The sequence below is a fragment of the Schistocerca piceifrons genome, chromosome 5, assembly GCF_021461385.2.
Source record: "Schistocerca piceifrons isolate TAMUIC-IGC-003096 chromosome 5, iqSchPice1.1, whole genome shotgun sequence".
Classification (NCBI taxonomy): Eukaryota; Metazoa; Arthropoda; class Insecta; order Orthoptera; family Acrididae; genus Schistocerca; species Schistocerca piceifrons.
This window is the reverse complement of record NC_060142.1, coordinates 718,006,672-718,027,282: the sequence shown is the minus strand read 5'-3', so window position 1 is coordinate 718,027,282 and position 20,611 is coordinate 718,006,672.

Below are 20,611 nucleotides of genomic sequence, written 5' to 3'. Positions count from 1 at the left end.
CAATGTGTGGGAGTGAGGGATGCAGTAAAGAAGGATTAGTGGATCGGAAATGTGATGGTCGTATCCCAAAAGAAAATCCTGTCGTTTCCATAGAAACGTTACTCGATTTAGAAGGAAATGTCTTAGAACACATAGTACTCGTATTTCATTGCGACGCAATTTCCGTGTGAATTCGTCAATGTGTGGGAGTGAGGGATGCAGTAAAGAAGGATAAGTGGATCGGAAATGTGATTGTCGTATCCCAAAAGAAAATCCTGTCGTTTCCATAGAAACGTTACTCGATTTAGAAGGAAATGTCTTAGAACACATAGTACTCGTATTTCATAGCGACGCAATTTCCGTGTGAATTCGTCAATGTGTGGGAGTGAGGGATGCAGTAAAGAAGGATTAGTGGATCGGAAATGAGATTGTCGTATTCCAAAAGAAAATCCTGTCGTTTCCATAGAAACGTTACTCGATTTAGAAATAAATGTCTTAGAACACATAGTATTTCATAGCGACGCAATTTCCGTGTGAATTCGTCAATGTTTGGGAGTGAGGGATGCAGTAAAGAAGGATTAGTAGATCGGAAATGTGATTGTCGTATCCCAAAAGAAAATCCTGTCGTTTCCATAGAAACGTTACTCGATTTTGAAGGAAATGTCTTAGAACACATAGTACTCGTATTTCATTGCGACGCAATTTCCGTGTGAATTCGTCAATCTGTGGGAGTGAGGGATGTAGTAACGAAGGATTAGTGGATCGGAAATGTGATTGTCGTATCCCAAAAGAAAATCCTGTCGTTTCCACAGAAACGTTACTCGATTTAGAAGGAAATGTCTTAGAACACATAGTACTCGTATTTCATAGCGACGCAATTTCCGTGTGAATTCGTCAATGTGTGGGAGTTAGGGATGCAGTAAAGAAGGATTAGTGGATCAGAAATGAGATTGTCGTATCCCAAAAGAAAATCCTGTCGTTTCCATAGAAACGTTACTCGATTTAGAAGTAAATGTCTTAGAACACATAGTACTCGTATTTCATAGCGACGCAATTTCCGTGTGAATTCGTCAATGTGTGGGAGTGTGGGATGCAGTAAAGAAGGATTAGTGGATCGGAAATGAGATTGTCGTATCACAAAAGAAAATCCTGTCGTTGCCATAGAAACGTTACGCGATTTAGAAGGAAATGTCTTAGAACACATAGAACTCGTATTTCATAGCGACGGAATTTCCGTGTGAATTCGTCAATGTGTGTGAGTGAGGGATGCAGTAAAGAAGGATTAGTGGATCGGAAATGTGATTGTCGTATCCCAAAAGAAAATCCTGTCGTTTCCATAGAAACGTTACTCGATTTAGAAGGAAATGTTTTAGAACACATAGTACTCGTATTTCATAGCGACGGAATTTCCGTGTGAATTCGTCAATGTGTGGGAATGAGGGATGCAGTAAAGAAGGATTAGTGGATCGGAAATGTGATTGTAGCATCCCAAAAGAAAATCCTGTCGTTTCCATAGAAACGTTACTCGATTTAGAAGGAAATGTCTTAGAACACATAGTACTCGTATTTCATAGCGACGCAATTTCCGTGTGAATTCGTCAATGTGTGGGAGTGAGGGATGCAGTAAAGAAGGATTAGTGGATCGGAAATGAGATTGTCGTATCCCAAAAGAAAATCCTGTCGTTTCCATAGAAACGTTACTCGATTTAGAAGGAAATGTCTTAGAACACATAGGACTCGTATTTCATAGCGACGCAATTTCCGTGTGAATTCGTCAATGTGTGGGAGTGAGGGATGCAGTAAAGAAGGATTAGTGGATCGGAAATGAGATTGTCGTATCCCAAAAGAAAATCCTGTCGTTTCCATAGAAACGTTACTCGATTTAGAAGGAAATGTCTTAGAACACATAGTACTCGTATTTCATAGCGACGGAATTTCCGTGTGAATTCGTCAATGTGTGGGAGTGAGGGATGCAGTAAAGAAGGATTAGTGGATCGGAAATGTGATTGTCGTATCCCAAAAGAAAATCCTGTCGTTTCCATAGAAACGTTACTCGATTTGGAAGGAAATGTCTTAGAACACATAGTACTCGTATTTCATAGCGACGCAATTTCCGTGTGAATTCGTCAATGTGTGGGAGTGAGGGATGCAGTAAAGAAGGATTAGTGGATCGGAAATGAGATTGTCGTATCCCAAAAGAAAATCCTGTCGTTTCCATAGAAACGTTACTCGATTTAGAAATAAATGTCTTAGAACACATAGTATTTCGTAGGGACGCAATTTCCGTGTGAATTCGTCAATGTTTGGGAGTGAGGGATGCCGTAAAGAAGGAGTAGTAGATCGGAAATGTGATTGTCGTATCCCAAAAGAAAATCCTGTCGTTTCCATAGAAACGTTACTCGATTTAGAAGGAAATGTCTTAGAACACATAGTACTCGTATTTCATTGCGACGCAATTTCCGTGTGAATTCGTCAATGTGTGGGAGTGAGGGATGCAGTAAAGAAGGATTAGTGGATCGGAAATTTGATTGTCGTATCCCAAAAGAAAATCCTGTCGTTTCCATAGAAACGTTACTCGATTTAGAAGGAAATGTCTTAGAACACATAGTACTCGTATTTCATAGCGACGCAATTTCCGTGTGAATTCGTCAATGTGTGGGAGTGAGGGATGCAGTAAAGAAGGATTAGTGGATCGGAAATGAGATTGTCGTATCCGAAAAGAAAATTCTGTCGTTTCCATAGAAACGTTACTCGATTTAGAAGGAAATGTCTTAGAACACATAGTACTCGTATTTCATAGCGACGCAATTTCCGTGTGAATTCGTCAATGTGTGGGAGTGAGGGATGCAGTAAAGAAGGATTAGTGGATCGGAAATGTGATTGTCGTATCCCAAAAGAAAATCCTGTCGTTTCCATAGAAACGTTACTCGATTTAGAAGGAAATGTCTTAGAACAGATAGTACTCGTATTTCATTGCGACGCAATTTCCGTGTGAATTCGTCAATGTGTGGGAGTAAGGCATGCAGTAAAGAAGGATTAGTGGATCTGAAATGAGATTGTCGTATCCCAAAAGAAAATCCTGTCGTTTATATAGAAACGTTACTCGATTTAGAAGGAAATGTCTTAGAACACATAGTATTCCATAGCGACGCAATTTCCATGTGAATTCGTCAGTGTGTGGGAGTGAGGGATGCAGTAAAGGAGGATTAGTGGATCGGAAATGAGATTGTCGTATCCCAAAAGAAAATCCGGTCGTTTCCACAGAAACGTTACTCGATTTAGAAGGAAATGTCTTAGAACACATAGTACTCGTATTTCATAGCGACGGAATTTCCGTGTGAATTCGTCAATGTTTGGGAGTGAGGGATGCAGTAAAGAAGGATTAGTGGATCGGAAATGTGATTGTCGTATCCCAAAAGAAAATCCTGTCGTTTCCATAGAAACGTTACTCGATTTAGAAGGAAATGTCTTAGAACACATAGTACTCGTATTTCATAGCGACGCAATTTCCGTGTGAATTCGTCAATGTGTGGGAGTGAGGGATGCAGTAAAGAAGGATTAGTGGATCGGAAATGAGATTGTCGTATCTTAAAAGAAAATCCTGTCGTTTAAATAGAAACGTTACTCGATTTAGAAGGAAATGTCCTAGAACACATAGTATTCCATAGCGACGCAATTTCCGTGTGAATTCGTCAATGTGTGGGAGTGAGGGATGCAGTAAAGAAGGATCAGTGGATCGGAAATAAGATTGTCGTATCCCAAAAGAAAATCCTGTCGTTTCCATAGAAACGTTACTCGATTTAGAAGGAGAAGTCATAGAACCCATAGTAGTTCATAGCGACGGAATTTCCGTGTGAATTCTTCAATGTGTGGGAGTGAGGGATGCAGTAAAGAAGGATTAGTGGATCGGAAATGAGATTGTCGTATCCCAAAAGAAAATCCTGTCGTTTCCATAGAAACGTTACTCGATTTAGAAGGAAATGTCTTAGAACACATTGTACTCGTATTTCATAGCGACGGAATTTCCGTGTGAATTCGTCAATGTGTGGGAGTGAGGGATGCAGTAAAGAAGGATTAGTGGATCGGAAATGAGATTGTCGTATCCCAAAAGAAAATCCTGTCGTTTCCATAGAAACGTTACTCGATTTAGAAGAAAATGTCTTAGAACACATAGTACTCGTATTTCATAGCGACGCAATTTCCGTGTGAATTCGTCAATGTGTGGGAGTGAGGGATGCAGTAAAGAAGGATTAGTGGATCGGAAATGAGATTGTCGTATCTTAAAAGAAAATCCTGTCGTTTAAATAGAAATGTTACTCGATTTAGAAGGAAATGTCCTAGAACACATAGTATTCCATAGCGACGCAATTTCCGTGTGAATTCGTCAATGTGTGGGAGTGAGGGATGCAGTAAAGAAGGATTAGTGGATCGGATATGAGATTGTCGTATCCCAAAAGAAAATCCTGTCTCTTCCATAGAAACGTTACTCGATTTAGAAGGAGAAGTCATAGAACCCATAGTAGTTCATAGCGACGGAATTTCCGTGTGAATTCTGTAATGTGTGGGAGTGATGGATGCAGTAAAGAAGGATTAGTGGATCGGAAATGAGATTGTCATATCCCAAAAGAAAATCCTGTCGTTTCCATAGAAACGTTACTCGATTTAGAAGGAAATGTCTTAGAACACATAGTACTCGAATTTCATAGCGACGGAATTTCCGTGTGAATTCGTCAATGTGTGGGAGTGAGGGATGCAGTAAAGAAGGATTAGTGGATCAGAAATGAGATTGTCGTACCCCAGAAGAAAATCCTGTCGTTTCCATAGAAACGTTACTCGATTTAGAAGGAAATGTCTTAGAACACATAGTACTCGTATTTCATAGCGACTGAATTTCCGTGTGAATTCGTCTATGTGTGGGAGTGAGGGATGCAGTAAAGAAGGATTAGTGGATCGGAAATGAGATTGTCGTATCCCAAAAGAAAATCCTGTCGTTTCCATAGAAACGTTACTCGATTTAGAAGGAAATGTCTTAGAACACATAGTACTCGTATTTCATAGCGACGCAATTTCCGTGTGAATTCGTAAATGTGTGGGAGTGAGGGATGCAGTAAAGAAGGATTAGTGGATCGGAAATGAGATTGTCGTATCCCAAAAGAAAATCCTGTCGTTTCCATAGAAACGTTACTCGATTTAGAAGGAAATGTCTTAGAACACATAGTACTCGTATTTCATAGCGACGGAATTTCCGTGTGAATTCGTCAATGTGTGGGAGTGAGGGATGCAGTAAAAAAGGATTAGTGGATCGAAAATGAGATTGTCGTATCCCAAAAGAAAATCCTGTCGTTTCCATAGAAACGTTACTCGATTTAGAAGGAAATGTCTTAGAACACATAGTATTTCATAGCGACGCAATTTCCGTGTGAATTCGTCAATGTGTGGGAGTTAGGGATGCAGTAATGAAGGATTAGTGGATCGGAAATGTGATTGTCGTATCCCAAAAGAAAATCCTGTCGTTTCCATAGAAACGTTACTCGATTTAGAAGGAAATGTCTTAGAACACATAGTATTTCATAGCGACGCAATTTCCGTGTGAATTCGTCAATGTGTGGGAGTGAGGGATGCAGTAAAGAAGGATTAGTGGATCGGAAATGAGATTGTCGTATCCCAGGAGAAAATCCTGTCGTTTCAATAGAAACCTTACTCGATTTAGAAGGAGAAACCATAGAACCCATAGTATTTCATAGCGACGCAATTTCCGTGTGAATTCGTCAATGAGTGGGAGTGAGGGATGCAGTAAAGAAGGATTAGTGGAACGGAAATGTGAATGTCGTATCCCAAAAGAAAATCCTGACGTTTCCATAGAAACAGTACTCGATTTTGAAGGAAATGTCATAGAACCCATAGTATTTCATAGCGACGCAATTTCCATGTTAATTCGTCAATGTGTGGGAGTGAGGGATGCAGTAAAGAAGGATTAGTGGATCGGAAATGTGATTGTCGTATCCCAAAAGAAAATCCTGTCGTTTCCATAGAAACGTTACTCGATTTAGAAGGAGATATCATAGAACCCATAGTATTTCATAGCGACGCAATTTCCGTGTGAATTCGTCAATGACTGGGAATGAGGGATGCAGTAAAGAAGGATTAGTGGATCGGAAATGAGATTGTCGTATCCCAAAAGAAAATCCTGTCGTTTCCATAGAACCGTTACTCGATTTAGAAGGAAATATCTTAGAACACATAGTATTTCATAGCGACGCAATTTCCGTTTGAATTCGTCAATGTGTGGGAGTGAGGGATGCAGTAAAGAAGGATTAGTTGATCGGAAATGAGTTTGTCGTATCCCAGAAGAAAATCCTGTCGTTTCCATAGAAACGTTACTCGATTTAGAAGGAGAAGTCATAGAACCCATAGTATTTCATAGCGACGCAATTTCCGTGTGAATTCGTCAGTGAGTGGGAGTGAGGGATGCAGTAAAGAAGGATTAGTGGATCGGACATGTGATTGTCGTATCCCAAAAGAAAATCCTGTCGTTTCCATAGAAACGTTACTCGATTTAGAAGGAAATGTCTTAGAACACATAGTACTCGTATTTCATAGCGACGAATTTCCGTGTGAATTCGTCAATGTGTGGGAGTGAGGGATGCAGTAAAGAAGGAATAGTGGATCGGAAATGAGATTGTCGTATCTTAAAAGAAAATCCTGTCGTTTAACTAGAAACGTTACTCGATTTAGAAGGAAATGTCCTAGAACACATAGTATTCCATAGCGACGCAATTTCCGTGTGAATTCGTCAATGTGTGGGAGTGAGGGATGCAGTAAAGAAGGATTAGTGGATCGGAAATGAGATTGTCGTATCCCAAAAGAAAATCCTGTCGTTTCCATAGAAACGTTACTCGATTTAGAAGGAAATGTCTTAGAACACATAGTACTCGTATTTCATAGCGACGCAATTTCCGTGTGAATTCGTCAATGTGTGGGAGTGAGGGATGCAGTAAAGAAGGATTAGTGGATCGGAAATGTGATTGTCGTATCCCAAAAGAAAATCCTGTCGTTTCCATAGAAACGTTACTCGATTTAGAAGGAAATGTCTTAGAACACATAGTACTCGTATTTCATTGCGACGCAATTTCCGTGTGAATTCGTCAATGTGTGGGAGTGAGGGATGCAGTAAAGAAGGATTAGTGGATCGGAAATGAGATTGTCGTATCCCAAAAGAAAATCCTGTCGTTTATATAGAAACGTTACTCGATTTAGAAGGAAATGTCTTAGAACACATAGTATTCCATAGCGACGCAATTTCCGTGTGAATTCGTCAGTGTGTGGGAGTGAGGGATGCAGTAAAGAAGGATTAGTAGATCGGAAATGAGATTGTCGTATCCCAAAAGAAAATCCTGTCGTTTCCACAGAAACGTTACTCGATTTAGAAGGAAATGTCTTAGAACACATAGTACTCGTATTTCATAGCGACGGAATTTCCGTGTGAATTCGTCAATGTTTGGGAGTGAGGGATGCAGTAAAGAAAAATTAGTGGATCGGAAATGTGATTGTCGTATCCCAAAAGAAAATCCTGTCGTTTCCATAGAAACGTTACTCGATTTAGAAGGAAATGTCTTAGAACACATAGTACTCGTATTTCATAGCGACGAATTTCCGTGTGAATTCGTCAATGTGTGGGAGTGAGGGATGCAGTAAAGAAGGAATAGTGGATCGGAAATGAGATTGTCGTATCTTAAAAGAAAATCCTGTCGTTTAACTAGAAACGTTACTCGATTTAGAAGGAAATGTCCTAGAACACATAGTATTCCATAGCGACGCAATTTCCGTGTGAATTCGTCAATGTTTGGGAGTGAGGAATGCAGTAAAGAAGGATTAGTGGATCGGAAATGAGATTGTCGTATCCCAAAAGAAAATCCTGTCGTTTCAATAGAAACCTTACTCGATTTAGAAGGAAATGTCTTAGAACACATAGTATCTCATAGCGACGCAATTTCCGTGTGAATTCGTCAACGAGTGGGTGTGAGAGATGCAGTAAAGAAGGATTAGTGGATCGGTAATGTGATTGTCGTATCCCAAAAGAAAATCCTGTCGTTTCCATAGAAACGTTACTCGATTTAGAAGGAGAAGTCATAGAACCCATAGCATTTCATAGCGACGCAATTTCCGTGTGAATTCGTCAATGAGTGGGAGTGAGGGATGCAGTAAAAAAGGATTAGTGGATCGAAAATGAGATTGTCGTATCCCAAAAGAAAATCCTGTCGTTTCCATAGAAACGTTACTCGATTTAGAAGGAAATGTCTTAGAACACATAGTATTTCATAGCGACGCAATTTCCGTGTGAATTCGTCAATGTGTGGGAGTTAGGGATGCAGTAATGAAGGATTAGTGGATCGGAAATGTGATTGTCGTATCCCAAAAGAAAATCCTGTCGTTTCCATAGAAACGTTACTCGATTTAGAAGGAAATGTCTTAGAACACATAGTATTTCATAGCGACGCAATTTCCGTGTGAATTCGTCAATGTGTGGGAGTGAGGGATGCAGTAAAGAAGGATTAGTTGATCGGAAATGAGTTTGTCGTATCCCAGAAGAAAATCCTGTCGTTTCCATAGAAACGTTACTCGATTTAGAAGAAGAAGTCATAGAACCCATAGTATTTCATAGCGACGCAATTTCCGTGTGAATTCGTCAGTGAGTGGGAGTGAGGGATGCAGTAAAGAAGGATTAGTGGATCGGACATGTGATTGTCGTATCCCAAAAGAAAATCCTGTCGTTTCCATAGAAACGTTACTCGATTTAGAAGGAAATGTCATAGAACCCATAGAATTTCATAGCGACGCAATTTCCGTGTGAATTCGTCAATGAGTGGGAGTGAGGGATGCAGTAAAGAAGGATTAGTGGATCGGAAATGAGATTGTCGTATCCCAAAAGAAAATCCTGTCGTTTTCATAGAAACGTTACTCGATTTAAAAGGAAATGTCTTAGAACACATAGTATTTCATAGCGACGCAATTTCCGTGTGAATTCGTCAATGTGAGGGAGTGAGGGATGCAGTAAAGAAGGATTAGTGGATCGGAAATGAGATTGTCGTATCCCGGAAGAAAATCCTGTCGTTTCCATAGAAACGTTACTCGATTTAGAAGGAGAAGTCATAGAACCCATAGTATTTCATAGCGACGCATTTTCCGTGTGAATTCGTCAATGTGTGGGAGTGAGGGATGCAGTAAAGAAGGATTAGTGGATCGGAAATGAGATTGTCGTATCCCGGAAGAAAATCCTGTCGTTTCCATAGAAACGTTACTCGATTTAGAAGGAAATGTCATAGAACCCATAGTATTTCATAGCGACGCAATTTCCGTGTGAATTCGTCAATGTGTGGGAGTGAGGGATGCAGTAAATAAGGATTAGTGGATCGGAAATGTGATTGTCGTATCCCAAAAGAAAATCCTGTCGTTTCCTTAGAAACCTTACTCGATTTAAAAGGAAATGTCTTAGAACACATAGTATCTCATAGCGAGGCGATTTCCGTGTGAATTCGTCAATGAGTGGGAGTGAGAGATGCAGTAAAGATGGATTAGTGGATCGAAAATGAGATTGTCGTATCCCAAAAGAAAATCCTGTCGTTTCCATAAAAACAGTACTCGATTTAGAAGGAGAAGTCATAGAACCCATAGTATTTAATAGCGACGCAATTTCCGTGTGAATTCGTCAATGAGTGGGAGTGAGGGATGCAGTAAAGAAGGATTAGTGGATCGGAAATGAGATTGTCGTATCCCAAAAGAAAATCCTGTCGTTTCCATAGAAACGTTACTCGATTTAGAAGGAAATGTCTTAGAACACATAGTATTTCATAGCGACGCAATTTCCGTGCGAATTCGTCAATGTGTGGGAGTGAGGGATGCAGTAAAGAAGGATTAGTGGATCGGAAATGAGATTGTCGTATCCCAGAAGAAAATCCTGTCGTTTCCATAGCAACGTTACTCGATTTAGAAGGAGAAGTCATAGAACCCATAGTAATTCATAGCGACGCAATTTCCGTGTGAATTCGTCAATGTGTGTGAGTGAGGGATGCAGTAAAGAAGGATTAGTGGAACGGAAATACGATTGTCGTATCCCAAAAGAAAATCCTGTCGTTTCCATAGAAACGTTACTCGATTTAGAAGGAAATGTCTTAGAACACATAGTACTCGTAATTCATAGCGACGCAATTTCCGTGTGAATTCGTAAATGAGTGGGAATGAGGGATGCAGTAAAGAAGGATTAGTGGATCGGAAATGAGATTGTCGTATCCCAAAAGAAAATCCTGTCGTTTCAATAGAAACCTTACTCGATTTAGAAGGAAATGTCTTAGAACACATAGTATCTCATAGCGACGCAATTTCCGTGTGAATTCGTCAATGAGTGGGTGTGAGAGATGCAGTAAAGAAGGATTAGTGGATCGGTGATGTGATTGACGTATCCCAAAAAAAAATCCTGTCGTTTCCATAGAAACGTTATTCGATTTAGAAGGGAATGTCTTAGAACACATAGTATTTCATAGCGACGCAATTTCCGTGTGAATTCGTGAATGAGTGGGAGTGAGGGATGCAGTAAAGAAGGATTAGTGGATCGGAAATGAGATTGTCGTATCGCAAAAGAAAATCCTGTCGTTTCCATAGAAACGTTACTCGATTTAGAAGGAGAAGTCATAGAATCCATAGTATTTCATAGCGACGCAATTTCCGTGTGAATTCGTCAATGTGTGGGATTGAGGGATGCAGTAAAGAAGGATTAGTGGATCAGAAATGAGACTGTCGTATCCCAAAAGAAAATCCTGTCGTTTCCATAGAAACATTACTCGATTTAGAAGGAGAAGTCATAGAACACATAGTATTTCATAGCGACGCAATTGCTGTGTTAATTCGACAATGTGAGGGAGCCAGGGATGCAATAAAGAAGGAATAGTGCATCGAGAAGGAGTTACTCGAATCGCAAAAGAAAAGCCAGTCGTTTCCATAGGAACGATACTCGATTTAGAAGGAGAAGTCATAGAACCCATAGTATTTCAATGCGACGCAATTGCTGTGTTAATTCGTCAATGTGTGGGAATGAGGGATGCAGTAAAGAAGGGTTAGTGGATCGGAAATGAGATTGTCGTATCCCAAAAGAAAATCCTGTCGTTTCCATAGAAACGTTACTCGATTTAGAAGGAAATTTCTTAGAACACATAGTATATCATAGCAACGCAATTTCCGTGTGAATTCGTCAATGTGTGTGAGTGAGGGATGCAGTAAAGAAGGACTAGTGGATCGGAAATGTGATTGTCGTATCCAAAAATAAAAATCCTGTCGTTTCCATAGAAACGTTACTCGATTTAGAAGGAAATGTCGTAGAACACATAGTATTTCATAGCGACGCAATTTCCGTGTGAATTCGTCAATGAGTGGGAATGAGGGATGCAGTAAAGATGGATTAGTGGATCGAAAATGAGATTGTCGTATCCCAAAAGAAAATCCTGTCGTTTCCATAGAAACAGTACTCGATTTAGAAGGAGAAGTCATAGAACCCATAGTATTTCATAGCGACGCAATTTCCGTGTGAATTCGTCAATGAGTGGGAGTGAGGGATTCAGTAAAGAAGGATTAGTGGATTGGAAATGAGATTGTCGAATCCCAAAAGAAAATCCTGTCGTTTCCATAGAAACGTTACTCGATTTAGAAGGAAATGTCTTAGAACACATAGTATTTCATAGCGACGCAATTTCCGTGCGAATTCGTCAATGTGTGGGAGTGAGGGATGCAGTAAAGAAGGATTAGTGGACCGGAAGTGAGATTGTCGTATCCCAGAAGAAAATCCTGTCGTTTCCATAGACACGTTACTCGATTTAGAACGAGAAGTCATAGAACCCATAGTATTTCATAGCGACGCAATTTCCGTGTGAATTCGTCAATGTGTGTGAGTGAGGGATGCAGTAAAGAAGGATTAGTGGAACGGAAATACGATTGTCGTATCCCAAAAGAAAATCCTGTCGTTTCCATAGAAACGTTACTCGATTTAGAAGGAAATGTCTTAGAACACATAGTACTCGTATTTCATAGCGACGCAATTTCCGTGTGAATTCGTCAATGAGTGGGAATGAGGGATGCAGTAAAGAAGGATTAGTGGATCGGAAATGAGATTGTCGTATCCCAAAAGAAAATCCTGTCGTTTCAATAGAAACCTTACTCGATTTAGAAGGAAATGTCTTAGAACACATAGTATCTCATAGCGACGCAATTTCCGTGTGAATTCGTCAATGAGTGGGTGTGAGAGATGCAGTAAAGAAGGATTAGTGGATCGGTAATGTGATTGTCGTATCCCAAAAGAAAATGCTGTCGTTTCCATAGAAACGTTATTCGATTTAGAAGGGAATGTCTTAGAACACATAGTATTTCATAGCGACGCAATTTCCGTGTGAATTCGTGAATGAGTGGGAGTGAGGGATGCAGTAAAGAAGGATTAGTGGATCGGAAATGAGATTGTCGTATCCCAAAAGAAAATCCTGTCGTTTCCATAGAAACGTTACTCGATTTAGAAGGAGAAGTCATAGAATCCATAGTATTTCATAGCGACGCAATTTCCGTGTGAATTCGTCAATGTGTGGGATTGAGGGATGCAGTAAAGAAGGATTAGTGGATCAGAAATGAGACTGTCGTATCCCAAAAGAAAATCCTGTCGTTTCCATAGAAACATTACTCGATTTAGAAGGAGAAGTCATAGAACACATAGTATTTCATAGCGACGCAATTGCTGTGTTAATTCGACAATGTGAGGGAGCCAGGGATGCAATAAAGAAGGAATAGTGGATCGGAAATGAGATTGTCGTATCCCAAAAGAAAATCCTGTCGTTTCCATAGAAACGTTACTCGATTTAGAAGGAAATGTCTTAGAACACATAGTATATCATAGCGACGCAATTTCCGTGTGAATTCGTCAATGTGTGTGAGTGAGGGATGCAGTAAAGAAGGACTAGTGGATCGGAAATGTGATTGTCGTATCCAAAAAAAAAAAATCCTGTCGTTTCCATAGAAACGTTACTCGATTTAGAAGGAAATGTCTTAGAACACATAGTATTTCATAGCGACGCAATTTCCGTGTGAATTCGTCAATGAGTGGGAATGAGGGATGCAGTAAAGAAGGATTAGTGGATCGGAAATGAGATTGTCGTATCCCAAAAGAAAATCCTGTCGTTTCCATAGAAACGTTACGCGATTTAGAAGGAAATGTCTTAGAACACATAGTATTTCATAGCGACGCAATTTCCGTGTGATTTCGTCAATGAGTGGGAGTGAGGGATGCAGTAAAGAAGGATTAGTGGATTGGAAATGAGATTGTCGTATCCCAAAAGAAAATCCTGTCGTTTCCATAGAAACGTTACTCGATTTAGAAGGAAAGGTCATAGAACCCATAGTATTTCATAGCGACGCAATTTCCGTGTGAATTCGTCAATGTGTGGGAGTGAGGGATGCAGTAAAGAAGGATTAGTGGATCGGAAATGAGACTGTCGTATCCCAAAAGAAAATCCTGTCGTTTCCATAGAAACATTACTCGATTTAGAAGGAGAAGTCATAGAACACATATTATTTCATAGCGACGCAATTGCTGTGTTAATTCGTCAATGTGAGGGAGCCAGGGATGCAATAAAGAAGGAATAGTGCATCGAGAAGGAGATACTCGAATCGCAAAAGAAAAGCCAGACGTTTCCATAGAAACGATACTCGATATGGAAGGAGAAGACATACAACCCATAGTATTTCATTGCGACGCAATTGCTGTGTTAATTCGTCAATGTGTGGGAGTGAGGGATGCAGTAAAGAAGGATTAGTGGATCGGAAATGTGATTGTCGTATCACAAAAGAAAATCCTGTCGTTTCCATAGAAACGTTACGCGATTTAGAAGGAAATGTCTTAGAACACATAGTATTTCATAGCGACGCAATTTCCGTGTGATTTCGTCAATGAGTGGGAGTGAGGGATGCAGTAAAGAAGGATTAGTGGATTGGAAATGAGATTGTCGTATCCCAAAAGAAAATCCTGTCGTTTCCATAGAAACGTTACTCGATTTAGAAGGAGAGGTCATAGAACCCATAGTATTTCATAGCGACGCAAATTCCGTGTGAATTCGTCAATGTGTGGGAGTGAGGGATGTAGTAAAGAAGGATTAGTGGATCGGAAATGAGACTGTCGTATCCCAAAAGAAAATCCTGTCGTTTCCATAGAAACATTACTCGATTTAGAAGGAGAAGTCATAGAACACATATTATTTCATAGCGACGCAATTGCTGTGTTAATTCGTCATTGTGAGGGAGCCAGGGATGCAATAAAGAAGGAATAGTGCATCGAGAAGGAGATACTCGAATCGCAAAAGAAAAGCCAGACGTTTCCATAGAAATGATACTCGATATGGAAGGAGAAGTCATAGAACCCATAGTATTTCATTGCGACGCAATTGCTGTGTTAATTCGTCAATGTGTGGGAGTGAGGGATGCAGTAAAGAAGGATTAGTGGATCGGAAATGTGATTGTCGTATCCCAAAAGAAAATCCTGTCGTTTCCATAGAAACGTTACTCGATTTAGAAGGAGAAGTCATAGAACCCATAGTATTTCAATGCGACGCAATTGCTGTGTTAATTCGTCAATGTGTGGGAATGAGGGATGCAGTAAAGAAGGATTAGTGGATCGGAAATGAGATTGTCGTATCCCAAAAGAAAATCCTGTCGTTTCCATAGAAACGTTACTCGATTTAGAAGGAAATGTCTTAGAACACATAGTATATCATAGCGACGCAATTTCCGTGTGAATTCGTCAATGTGTGTGAGTGAGGGATGCAGTAAAGAAGGACTAGTGGATCGGAAATGTGATTGTCGTATCCAAAAAAAAAAAAATCCTGTCGTTTCCATAGAAACGTTACTCGATTAGAAGGAATTGTCTTAGAACACATAGTATTTCATAGCGACGCAATTTCCGTGTGAATTCGTCAATGAGTGGGAATGAGGGAAGCAGTAAAGATGGATTAGTGGATCGAAAATGAGATTGTCGTATCCCAAAAGAAAATCCTGTCGTTTCCATAGAAACAGTACTCGATTTAGAAGGAGAAGTCATAGAACCCATAGTATTTCATAGCGACGCAATTTCCGTGTGAATTCGTCAATGAGTGGGAGTGAGGGATGCAGTAAAGAAGGATTAGTGGATCGGAAATGAGATTGTCGTATCCCAAAAGAAAATCCTGTCGTTTCCATAGAAACGTTACTCGATTTAGAAGGAAATGTCTTAGAACACATAGTATTTCATAGCGACGCAATTTCCGTGCGAATTCGTCAATGTGTGGGAGTGAGGGATGCAGTAAAGAAGGATTAGTGGATCGGAAATGAGATTGTCGTATCCCAGAAGAAAATCCTGTCGTTTCCATAGAAACGTTACTCGATTTAGAACGAGAAGTCATAGAACCCATAGTATTTCATAGCGACGCAATTTCCGTGTGAATTCGTCAATGTGTGTGAGTGAGGGATGCAGTAAAGAAGGATTAGTGGAACGGAAATACGATTGTCGTATCCCAAAAGAAAATCCTGTCGTTTCCATAGAAACGTTACTCGATTTAGAAGGAAATGTCTTAGAACACATAGTACTCGTATTTCATAGAAACGCAATTTCCGTGTGAATTCATCCATGAGTGGGTGTGAGAGATGCAGTAAAGAAGGATTAGTGGATCGGTAATGTGATTGTCGTATCCCAAAAGAAAATCCTGTCGTTTCCATAGAAACGTTATTCGATTTAGAAGGGAATGTCTTAGAACACATAGTATTTCATAGCGACGCAATTTCCGTGTGAATTCGTGAATGAGTGGGAGTGAGGGATGCAGTAAAGAAGGATTAGTGGATCGGAAATGAGATTGTCGTATCCCAAAAGAAAATCCTGTCGTTTCCATAGAAACGTTACTCGATTTAGAAGGAGAAGTCATAGAATCCATAGTATTTCATAGCGACGCAATTTCCGTGTGAATTCGTCAATGAGTGGGATTGAGGGATGCAGTAAAGAAGGATTAGTGGATCAGAAATGAGACTGTCGTATCCCAAAAGGAAATCCTGTCGTTTCCATAGAAACATTACTCGATTTAGAAGGAGAAGTCATAGAACACATAGTATTTCATAGCGACGCAATAGCTGTGTTAATTCGACAATGTGAGGGAGCCAGGGATGCAATAAAGAAGGAATAGTGCATCGAGAAGGAGTTACTCGAATCGCAAAAGAAAAGCCAGTCGTTTCCACAGGAACGATACTCGATTTAGAAGGAGAAGTCATAGAACCCATAGTATTTCAATGCGACGCAATTGCTGTGTTAATTCGTCAATGTGTGGGAATGAGGGATGCAGTAAAGAAGGATTAGTGGATCGGAAATGAGATTGTCGTATCCCAAAAGAAAATCCTGTCGTTTCCATAGAAACGTTACTCGATTTAGATGGAAATGTCTTAGAACACATAGTATATCATAGCGACGCAATTTCCGTGTGAATTCGTCAATGTGTGTGAGTGAGGGATGCAGTAAAGAAGGACTAGTGGATCAGAAATGTGATTGTCGTATCCAAAAAAAAAATCCTGTCGTTTCCATAGAAACGTTACTCGATTTAGAAGGAAATGTCTTAGAACACATAGTATTTCATAGCGACGCAATTTCCGTGTGAATTCGTCAATGAGTGGGAATGAGGGATGCAGTAAAGAAGGATTAGTGGATCGGAAATGAGATTGTCGTATCCCAAAAGAAAATCCTGTCGTTTCCATAGAAACGTTACGCGATTTAGAAGGAAATGTCTTAGAACACATAGTATTTCATAGCGACGCAATTTCCGTGTGATTTCGTCAATGAGTGGGAGTGAGGGATGCAGTAAAGAAGGATTAGTGGATTGGAAATGAGATTGTCGTATCCCAAAAGAAAATCCTGTCGTTTCCATAGAAACGTTACTCGATTTAGAAGGAGAGGTCATAGAACCCATAGTATTTCATAGCGACGCAATTTCCGTGTGAATTCGTCAATGTGTGGGAGTGAGGGATGCAGTAAAGAAGGATTAGTGGATCGGAAATGAGACTGTCGTATCCCAAAAGAAAATCCTGTCGTTTCCATAGAAACATTACTCGATTTAGAAGGAGAAGTCATAGAACACATATTATTTCATAGCGACGCAATTGCTGTGTTAATTCGTCAATGTGAGGGAGCCAGGGATGCAATAAAGAAGGAATAGTGCATCGAGAAGGAGATACTCGAATCGCAAAAGAAAAGCCAGACGTTTCCATAGAAACGATACTCGATATGGAAGGAGAAGTCATAGAACCCATAGTATTTCATTGCGACGCAATTGCTGTGTTAATTCGTCAATGTGTGGGAGTGAGGGATGCAGTAAAGAAGGATTAGTGGATCGGAAATGTGATTGTCGTATCCCAAAAGAAAATCCTGTCGTTTCCATAGAAAGTTACTCGATTTAGAAGGAAATGTCTTAGAACACATAGTATTTCATAGCGACGCAATTTCCGTGTGAATTCGTCAATGTGTGGGAGTGAGGGATGCAGTAAAGAAGGATTAGTGGATCGGAAATGTGATTGTCGTATCCCAAAGGAAAATCCTGACGTTTCCATAGAAACGTTACTCGATTTAGAAGGAAATGTCTTAGAACACATAGTATTTCATAGCGACGCAATTTCCGTGTGATTTCGTCAATGAGTGGGTGTGAGGGATGCAGTATAGAAGGATTAGTGGATCGGAAATTTGATTGTCGTAGCCCAAAAGAAAAACCTGTCGTTTCCATAGAAACGTTACTCGATTTAGAAGGAAATGTCTTAGAACACATAGTATTTCATAGCGACGCAATTTCCGTGTGAATTCGTCAATGAGTGGGAGTGAGGGATGCAGTAAAGAAGGATTAGTGGATCGGAAATGAGGTTGTCGTATCCCAAAAGAAAATCCTGTCGTTTCCATAGAAACGTTACTCGATTTAGAAGGAAATGTCTTAGAACACATAGTATTTCATAGCGACGCAATTTCCGTGTGAATTCGTCAATGAGTGGGAGTGAGGGATGCTGTAAAGAAGGATTAGTGGATCGGAAATGAGATTGTCGTATCCCAAAAGAAAATCCTATCGTTTCCATAGAAACGTTACTCGATTTAGATGGAGAGGTCATAGAACCCATAGTATTTCATAGCGACGCAATTTCCGTGTGAATTCGTCAATGAGTGGGAGTGAGGGATGCAGTAAAGAAGGATTAGTGGATCGGAAATGTGATTGTCGTATTCCAAAAGAAAATCCTATCGTTTCCATAGAAACGTTACTCGATATAGAAGGAAATGTCTTAGAACACATAGTATTTCATAGCGACGCAATTTCCGTGTGATTTCGTCAATGATTGGGTGTGAGGGATGCGGTAAAGAAGGATTAGTGGATCGGAAATGAGATTGTCGTATCCCAAAAGAAAATCCTGTCGTTTCCATAGAAACGTTACTCAATTTCGATGGAAATGTCTTAGAACACATAGAATTTCATAGCGACGCAATTTCCGTGTGAATTCGTCAATGAGTGGGAGTGAGGGTTGCAGTAAAGAAGGATTAGTGGATCGGGAATGAGATTGTCGTATCCCAAGAGAAAATCCTGTCGTTTCCATAGAAACGTTACTCGATTTAGAAGGAGAAGTCATAGAACCCATAGTATTTCATAGCGACGCAATTTCCGTGTGAATTCGTCAATGTGTGGGAGTGAGGGATGCAGTAAAGAAGGATTACTGGATCGGAATGTGATTGTCGTTTCCCAAAAGAAAATCCTATCGTTTCCATAGAAACGTTACTCGATTTAGAAGGAAATGTCTTAGAACACATAGTATTTCATAGCGACGCAATTTCCGTGTGAATTCGTCAATGAGTGGGAGTGAGAAATGCAGTAAAGAAGGATTAGTGGATCGGAAATGAGATTGTCGTATCCCAAAAGAAAATCCTGTCGTTTTCATAGAAGCGTTACTCGATTTAGATGGAAATGTCTTAGAACACATAGTATTTCATAGCGACGCAGTTTCCGTGTGAATTCGTCAATGAGTGGAGTGAGGGATGCAGTAAAGAAGGATTAGTGGATCGGAAATGAGATTGTCGTATCCCAAAAGAAAATCCTGTCGTTTCCATAGAAATGTTGCTCGATTTAGAAGGAAATGTCTTAGAACCCATTGTATTTCATTGAGACGCAATTGCTGTGTTAATTCGTCAATCTACATCTACATCTACATTGATACTCCGCAAGCCACCCAACGGTGTGTGGCGGAGGGCACTTTACGTGCCACTGTCATTACCTGCCTTTCCTGTTCCAGTCGCTTATGGTTCGCGGGGAGAATGACTGTCTGAAAGCCTCCGTGCGCGCTCGAATCTCTCTAATTTTACATTCGTGATCTCGTCGGGAAGTATAAGTAGGGGGAAGCAATATATTCGATACCTCATCCAGAAACGCACCCTCTCGAAACCTGGCGCGCAAGCTACACCGCGATGCAGAGCGCCTCTCTTGCAGAGTCTGCCACTTGAGTTTATTAAACATCTGCATAACGCTATCACGGTTACCAAATAACCCAGTGACGAAACGCGCCGCTCTTCTTTGGATCTTCTCTATCTCCTCCGTCAACCCGACCTGGTACGGATCCCACACTGATGAGCAATACTCAAGTATAGGTCGAACGAGTGTTTTGTAAGCCACCTCCTTTGTTGATGGACTAAATTTTCTAAGCACTCTCCCAATGAATCTCAACCTGGTACCCGCCTTACCAACAATTAGTTTTATATGATCATTCCACTTCAAATCGTTCCGTACGCATACTCCCAGATATTTTACAGAAGTAACTGCTACCAGTGTTTGTTCCGCTATCATATAATCATACAATAAAGGATCCTTCTTTCTATGTATTCGCAATACATTACATTTGTCTATGTTAAGGGTCAGTTGCCACTCCCTGCACCAAGTGCATATCCGCTGTAGATCTTCCTGTATTTCGCTACAATTTTCTAATGCAGCAACTTCTCTGTATACTACAGCATCATTCGCGAAAAGCCGCATGGAACTTCCGACACTATCTACTAAGTCATTTATAGATATTGTGAAAAGCAATGGTCCCATAACACTCCCCTGTGTCACGCCCGCAATGTGCGGGATTGAGGGATGCAGTAAAGAAGGATTAGTGGATCGGAAATGTGATTGTCGTATCCCAAAAGAAAATCCTGTCGTTTCCATAAAAACGTTACTCGATTTAGAAGGAGAAGTCATAGAACCCATAGTATTTCATAGCGACGCAATTTCCGTGTGAATTCGTCAATGAGTGGGAGTGAGGGATGCAGTAAAGAAGGATTAGTGGATCGGAAATGAGATTGTCGTATCCCAAAAGAAAATCCTGTCGTTTCCATAGAAACGTTACTCGATTTAGATGGAAATGTCTTAGAACACATAGTATTTCATAGCGACGCAATTTCCGTGTGAATTCGTCAATGTGTGGGAGTGAGGGATGCAGTAAAGAAGGATTAGTGGATCGGAAATGTGATTGCCGTATCCCAAAAGAAAATCCTGTCGTTTCCATAGAAACGTTACTCGATTTAGAAGGAAATGTCTTA